The 8452-nt window shown below is 32.5% G+C and overlaps 1 non-coding gene across 1 annotated transcript; it reads left to right on the top strand.

The window, feature by feature from the left end:
* The first annotated feature begins 5403 nt into the window (after nucleotides 1–5403).
* LOC112526181 lies at nucleotides 5404–5592 on the top strand. The gene has a single exon (XR_003070515.1). It is a non-coding gene; the product is annotated as a U2 spliceosomal RNA (small nuclear RNA).
* Nucleotides 5593–8452: the final 2860 nt, after the last annotated feature.

The following is an 8452-nucleotide window of genomic DNA, read 5'->3' as shown; positions in this document are numbered from 1 at the left end:
CCCATTCTCTTTCAGCCGGATTCATACCTCGGGTGCAAGACGCAGGTATCCCAGTCACTACTTGTGTTATCCTGCTCCCCAATTATGGTCGGGATGTCTCTCCTATGACTCTAATAGAGTCCTCAAATGCCACACGTTGCGGCAGTGGAACGCTCTTTCTTGGCGTGACTCTGATCCTTGAGCCATGATAGGTTCGTGGTGGAACATCGGGTATTGGCTCCGATGGGGGTAGGAAGGATGCTTGTGGAGAATCAGATGCTCCGTTGGTCGCAGTGTCCTGCTCGTATGGGTCTATCTCTTCATTATGGGTTGAGTTTCTTCTAGAGTGGCCAACCACATAACCGGATTCATCGACTGAGTATTCACTAGAATCGGATGATGTCATAGTGATCTGCGACACTAATAATCTTAATTACTAAATACGCCATCTTATAAGTACTTAGAAATATAACCAATGCTTCTAGACAAGACTATGAGTGGAATTCAAACTAGATTCCCAAATATAAAATCTCTGGTTGTACTACCAGAGCCTCTGGTTCCATGACCAGAGCCTCTGGTCTCATGACCAGAGCTTCTGGTTCAACTAAAATCCTTAGGATAGAATTTCTCATCCATCGGTCCTCTTGCAAACCAATGGAATTCTATTTTATCATCCGCTGGTTCAACGTCCACACTTAGAATCATTATGGAATTTTCGTCCATCGATCCTCTGGTTTATCTTAATGCACTTACCAGAGCTTCTGGTTACAAGACCAGAGCCTCTGGTTCAACTTTCATACTTAGAAAAGCACTAAGTAATCTATCCATCGATTTCTGGTTTCCTTCTCATCAATGTTTCTAGTGCATTTATGAACTCAAACAAATTTAAGGAGTTCCATTCCTTTGCCTCTGGTTCTTCTAACCAGAGCTTCTAGTACCACATACACACTTTATAGCTTTATGAGATTTCTATCCCATTGTCTCCGGTCCTTCTAACTAGAGCTTCTGGTACCAATTATACACTTAGAAAATTTATAGAATTTCTATCTCATTGCCTCTGGTCCTTCTAACCAGAGCTTCTGGTCCTTCTAGGGCAATGGATATTCATAGTGAGTATAACACATGAAATCATGTTTTTCATAACAATTTCTTTACAGGAGCATATCTCTAGTAAAACCGATTAAGTTCTTTTTATTATATGTAAGTTAAACACAGGTGATCAGGCTTTGTTTAATCGAAGTTAAACACAGGTGATCAGGCTTTGTTTAATCGACATATAATAGTGTGGCCCGCTTTAAAATCATATAATTCCAGATTACTTAAAAATCCAGTTTGAAATTTTATTGTTATAGTCGATGGTTATAAAGGAAAACTAGCGTTTTCTATAACTGAAGCTCTGATACCAAATCTGTCACACCCAGCTAAAGCGGAAACATGAGATGTAACAGGCAAGCGGGTCATAGCAACAATTAATAAACAACACTTTTCAATTTTTCAAAATAAAAAGAGTTCAACATCATAACCAAATTTTTTTGTCAAATACTTCTTTTACAAAAGCTTCCATTGCGAACTTAATCAGTTTTCCATAAGTATGCTCCCAAATTACTTCATTTCTTACTTGTTACCTGAAAAACATGGAACAAAAATCGAGTCAACTACAAAGAGTTGGTGAGTTCACGGGTTTTCACATGCATAAAATATTTTAATGCATAAACCAAATATTTGCAAAATACGATTGCACTTTAATAAATGTAAATCTTTCACGATGTAAAAACTTGAGACGCTACTGAGCCTTACCTGACCAACTTGCCCCATTATTTTACGAACGACCAAAAGTAGCCCGAACACTTACTTAGGTCCCACAGTTCGTAAATGTACTAATTCAGTGGTGGTCCAAATTCTACATGATTAGACAAGAAAATATAGGTAGAGTGCACCCCTTTCTGGGTGGGACTGTCAACACAATAGCGGCTATCCACAATACCACGGCCCGGGGATTTACCCGAGTTAACAAGTAGTGTTTACGGACGGGGACTTTATTTGGAAAATATACTCCCAAGCACATCAATTTAACATTTATTTCGAAGTGCAATAACAGTCAATATTTCATGACATAATAAGCTTGACTAAGCAGTTCCTTAGTCCAATGGTTATAAACAAAACTTGACTAAGCAGTTCCTTAGTCCAATGGTTTCAAACAAGTAATATGCATAGTTTGCTTAATCTCATGCATTTCTCCCAAAACAATAATCAAAGCATTAAAAGTGGGGCCGTGAGAACYCACTGGTTTGATGTTGAATATCCCAGTAAATGAAGTTTGAAGCTTTCAACGTCTGCCCTGTCTTCCTAAATAAACCAACATCCACATTCAGATCTCCTATGAGTTCTAGACGAAAATAGTGTCAAGTTGCACCCTATGTAAAGCAATTGGATTTTTATGATTAAATTTGATATTTTATTATTAAACTAATAATAGTCCAAAATAAAAGAAATCAAAATCTTTTAGTTCAAAAGCTGATTTTTGGACAGATTATACATCATGCTCCAAGAATTTTTTGAGTTCACAAAACTCTAAAGGTTGAAACCTTCCAAAAATTATTTTATGTCCAACTTGTCACATCATTTAGAATAATGACATCAGCCGACTATTACAATTATCAAGAAATTTGAGTGAGTTTTAAATTCCTCATCATTACCCTACAATCTTGAGTTACACAGCCCCCAAAACAGATTGCACGCTCACCAAGGGACAGTTATTTGGGGTCTAAACTCACCATCTTCCAAAGATTTAAATTCTATTTTCAAACTAACAAACAAATTTACTCAGTCTCTAGAAGATATTTTTCGATTCCATTAAATCATGAAGATGGCAAAACCGATTAGAGATGCATGTAGGGTTCTATCATTCTTCAAAACATAACTTTTCATGACAGGCTTTGCATGCAATGGAGTTTTCTCCTACTTTCTTAAAAATCAAAGAACATGGATCATAGATTATCATTCTTTTTGAAGACATTTTCAGGTCTTTGATGATTAATCTCCCCTCTTTAAATTTTCAAAAATTTTTACTAAAAGATCGAGTATTAGGAGTAGGAGGATAAAAACTTTTGATATTCTATAAAAATAGGATAACTAGTATCGTACCTTTTTCTTAGAATCTTGAATATTCTTCAAGATTGACAAACTTCTTGAAGTCTTGCTTGAGAATGGAATCGGCTGGTAAGATGGTTTGGTTTAGAGAGAGAGAGATGGTAGAAAGATGAAAAGCTTAGGCTGTGAGTTTGAAAATGAAAGTTTTTCAAAGGATGTGAGGTATTTATATGAGGATTTTAAAGAGGAAATGGGCTGGCCTCTAAAGGCCCAAACCCAAATAAAAAAAACTTTTATTTTCCTTAAATAATAATAAGTCCACCTTTTAATAAAATCATTTGGACAATTAAATGAGATTTTTGCATTTTAATTTGAATGTTTATAATATCAACTTTATTTTATTTAGAGCATTTAAAAAATATTTGGCATTACACAAGTTAGCTTTATCTGATCTCCCATCGAGGCGTGATCTTTCGAACAAAACTTGGGAGCTAATCTAGATAAATTCTAATCACTAAAACTAGATCCTAAAGAAATATTATTTCTAAATATAGGATCTATWATAAAATGCTAACCTGAGACTCCGAAATGACGGAATGTCACACAACGCGCGGTGCACAAAACAAGTAAATTATGAAATTCATTCAATATTATTATATATCATTAAGGGTCATTGTTGATGAGTTTTACGTGATGAATAAAATATAATCAACAATTATATTATTACACATTTTGTACCATATATATTTATATTAAAACCATTGTGCCATTTTTTGTAGGAAATATTTACGGATGAGTGCATCACGAAAAACAAACAACAGTTTGGTTATACAGATGAACATTATTTTACAAACGATTGTATTTCTTTGTTCATTCAAGAATTTCAAATTTTGTAATGAGCTCCGAGTAGATGGTTTCAGAAACCCGACATGTGTGCAATTTTTTGTTCATTCGGTCTTGCTAACAAACAAAATTAATCTTCAACTTTATATATTAGTTGACTTGTAAAATAACCACACAAACTCATGATTCAAAGTCAAATTAATGTTTTCGGATTGTGATTTACCCATGCTGCATCGCGCGGGTACACCACTAGTATATATATGTATATATATATATATATATACATATATATATATATATGTATATATGAAATTAAGATCCACGAAAAATGATGTGGAACTCTAAGAAATAAGTATTCTATATTTCTAGCATCAGGTTTGTATCCTACATTGATAGAGAGATGAAAAATTGACAATTGATGGTAGATATATGATAGGAGGTTGAAGTGTCTTTGTTTTAACTCATGGAGTTTGATTCTCTTGGCTAATCCTATAAACTCATATTATCGGCTCATGTTGGCTAACCCTCCAAACTCATAGGGTTGGTTCATTTTGGCCAGCGCTCTATTTGAAAAAAACGTTATCTATATAAAAATATTAGTATATCTTTATATATATATATATATATATATATAAGTAAGTTCCAAAAAAAATGATGACGACACCCTAAAAATTGAGTATTATATATTTCTTGTATTGATGTTGACTTTTGTGTATCCCACATTGATGGAGAGATCAAAGATTGACAATTGACGGTAGATATATGAGTTGAGGTTGAGGTGTCTTTGTTTTAACTCATAAAAGTAAAACCTTGGGGTGATGAGATGACACCATGAGAATTATAAAAATACCTTGGGGTATTGGGTGGCGCAATGAGAATTGAGTATTCTCAAACAGTGAATTGTGGTTGAATTTTAGTTGTCCCACATTGGTGAAGAGTTAAAAGATATGAACAAAGTGAAGTGTATAAAAAGATGGATTGAAGCCTTTGTGTCGATTCATGGGGTTTGTCTAATAGGGTTGTCTTACATTGGATGACCCTCTTTGAAATCTATAACCATGGTTGGGATCAAAACCAACCAAATTGAAAAATTATTTATCTTTATTCTTTTTAAATAAAAAAAACTTTGGGGTATTGAGGTGGCACCATGAGAATTGAGTATTCTCAAATGATGAATTGTTGATGGATTTTAGTTGTCCCACATTGATGAAGAGTTGAAAGATTTGAACAAAGTGAAGTATATAAGAGAGATGGATTGGATGTTTTTCTGTCAAATGATGGGATTTGCCTCACAGGGTTGTCTTATTTTCGATGACCGTCTTTGAAATCTATACCATGGTTGGAATCAAAACCAATTAAATGGTAAAAATTATAGTGCAAATATAAAAGTGAAACCATGGATGATGATTTGGCAACATGAGGTAGTTATTTATCTGTCATCTTGGTGTTACTGCTGTCAAGGTTTGACACACTTCTCTAATTATAATTCAAATATTATAGAATGTTACGATAAAGTGTAGTATTTTTATCAGTTTAATATCTGATATGTGGGTCACCGACCCCACTTGATATTAATTTTATTTTTTATGAGGAAAAAATCCATCATCTTAGCTTGATGATGTGATTCTTCATGCATCGCCTTGAACTTCCACTATTGTTGCTACAACTTACGCACTTCTCTAATTTTTCACTTGAAATATTATAGAACGTTTATTTTTCATAACTTCGAATGAGATTTCAATTAAATTTGCCACAAAATTAAAATTGTGATTTTGTTACCTGAGATGAGATTTCAATTAAAAATGTGACTTCTAATTAAACAAAGTACTAAAATTAGTTAAACATTTGTATAGTACTTTGCAACACCGTTCTCGAGCATTGTTTGATAACTTAAATTAGCATATGGTTCTAAGATTATTGTCAACTCCTCTTAAAAACTTTTAATGTTAATGAGTAGTTGCCACACACATATGTCTAATTTTTTTTAGAAGAGGACTTCAAATTTTAGTCTATAGCATTCCTTTTAAAAATGATATTATCGCTACCGCGCAACGCGCGGATGTAACATTGGTTTATAGAAAATGGTCATTCGTATTTGCGGGAAAAAAAATCTATGATAAATGTACATAATAAATATAAATAACATAGAAAAAAACTTCAATAATAATTCATACAAAACAACTTCTTCGAGTATTCTTCGACGCAAAAGCATCAATAATAGTATCCAAATCAATATAATATAGTATATCTTTTTCAATACATAGTATCGCCAATTCGTTTAGCATTTCTTGTGACATTGATGACCTCAAGTATGTCTTTAATGACTTCAACTTTGAAAAACTCCTTTCGGTAGATGCTATGGTCACATGAGTTGTCAACATAATTCGATATCAACTGAAACATTAAGGTAACAATCTGCAATTTTGACAAACTCAAGAATATCAGCTGCCGACATTGATTTATACAGAAAAGTCACATGCAACACCTTTAGTTCAGAAACAAAATTATTTAAATCCACATCTGATACATTATTATGACAAAAGGTATTAGCAAAATTAACACATCTCATCAATTCATCCTCATCCAATGCCTTTAACTTATCAGAATCAAATAAGAATCCAAAAATACTTTCAAACTTCTTTAATAGCTCAAATCTATTATTCAATGAAGAAATTGTCATATCCATAATGGTTAAAAAATATAAAATATTTTTCTTCCGATGCTTGCATATCTTCTTCATTGTTATTTTCATCGAAATGTTTTTTTTCTAATAATACAACACTTAGATAGAAATGTAGAATCAATATTCATTTCACATACTACTTTTTTAGCAGTATCCATACTTGATGCAACCCATCATTCCTATACTTTTCGAAGTATTCATCACACCTTCGATACACATATATTTGAACTGCTACTTTTCACAAAAACCATGTTTATTGCAAATAAAATATCATACCAAGTAAAAACTCAAAATTTTCAATTGCACTTTCGCTTCACTTTTCCACTTGGCATCATCACACGCATTTGATAATTTAAGTAAAGCCAATCTTATTTGAGGAGCTTGAAATCTAATGGCTTTCACACTTGTTACTCTACTCTCCCAACGTGTATTGCATAAAGATTTTACAGTCATGTTTGAAATATTATCAAGTTACACTTTCCATCTTTTTGTGTAACTAGAAAATAACACAATTTCAAAATATGAAACAACTTTAACACGGGAATGTGTCATATCACTAAGAGTAAGATTAAGGCTATGACAAGCACATGACATATACAAAGTATTTAGATTAACTTCAAGTAATCAGTTTTGTACCCTTTCTTGTGTTCCCTTCAAATTAGAACCTCTGTCATAGGCTTGACCCTCACATCATCAACACTAAGATCAAGAGATTTGAGTACATCTAATAATTCATTGGACAATTCTAAACCAAAATATATCATCAACCTTTAAAAATTCTAATAAAATACTCTTCTATTTTTATTTATTACCAAACGTATTCACACATCTATTATGATTAAACTCACTTGCTTTTAAGACTCACATCCAGTGTACAGTCAAAAATTACAGAAAAAATATATAGCCTCTTTGATAACTTCTATGATAGAACATTTAACACTATGAGCCAAAAGAGAAATCAACTCATTTTGAATTTTAGAACTAAGATAATGATAATGAATGTCATAATTTTGGATGCGCCTAATATGATCTTGAATTATCACATCAAATTCTCCAATCATTTCAATTAATCCCAAAAAAATTACCATTACCATATTGATATAACTTCTCATTGGATCCTCTAAAATGCAAAGATTATTTGGCAAAACATTTCACAACGGTAACTATTCTTACTAAAACCTTCCTCCAACGTTCTTTCTCTTTTAAAATTTCTTGTTGTAAATTTTTATCAATTGTTTGGCTTCTATTTAGCCTTATTCTCAGTTCACTCCAAGATAACATATTACTCACATGTTCAATACTATTCTCATGTTCCTTAAGTGTTTCACCGAGATGCTTCCGATCTCTAAATCCATCATTAGCTATTGCATTTTTATAGTTCTTAGACTTGAACAACTTGCAACAAAAACAATACACACTTTATCCACATGTTTTGAATAAACTAGCCATTTTCGGTCACTAGACTCACCATTACTTAACTTATCATAATAACAATATGCAAAATGCCTAGAAGTGTTATCTAAAGGAAACACTATATTAAATTCTCTAATAGGTCCCTTTTCAACTAAAATATCTCTTGATTTATTGTCAAAATTATACCAATTACTGGGATCATAAATATAAAAAAAAGGTAGATGTTCAACATTAGATCCAACATTTGGGTGCTCAACATTATGTTCAACATTTGGGTGTTTAACATTATGTTAATCTAAATTTTTATTAGATGTGTTTACGCCTTAACAAATTTATCCATTGCTCCTTTTCGTGATTGTACTAATTTCTCAACCAACTTTTTTTTTCCTTTTATTACTTCCAGACAAATGTTTTTTAAGCATCATGCTTAAACAATTAACAAAC

The sequence above is a fragment of the Cynara cardunculus genome (assembly GCF_001531365.2).
Source record: "Cynara cardunculus var. scolymus isolate 2C chromosome LG 13, CcrdV1, whole genome shotgun sequence".
NCBI classification, from domain to species: Eukaryota; Viridiplantae; Streptophyta; class Magnoliopsida; order Asterales; family Asteraceae; genus Cynara; species Cynara cardunculus.
Note: the sequence above shows the minus strand (reverse complement) of the source record. Positions and strands in the feature narration are given on the sequence as shown.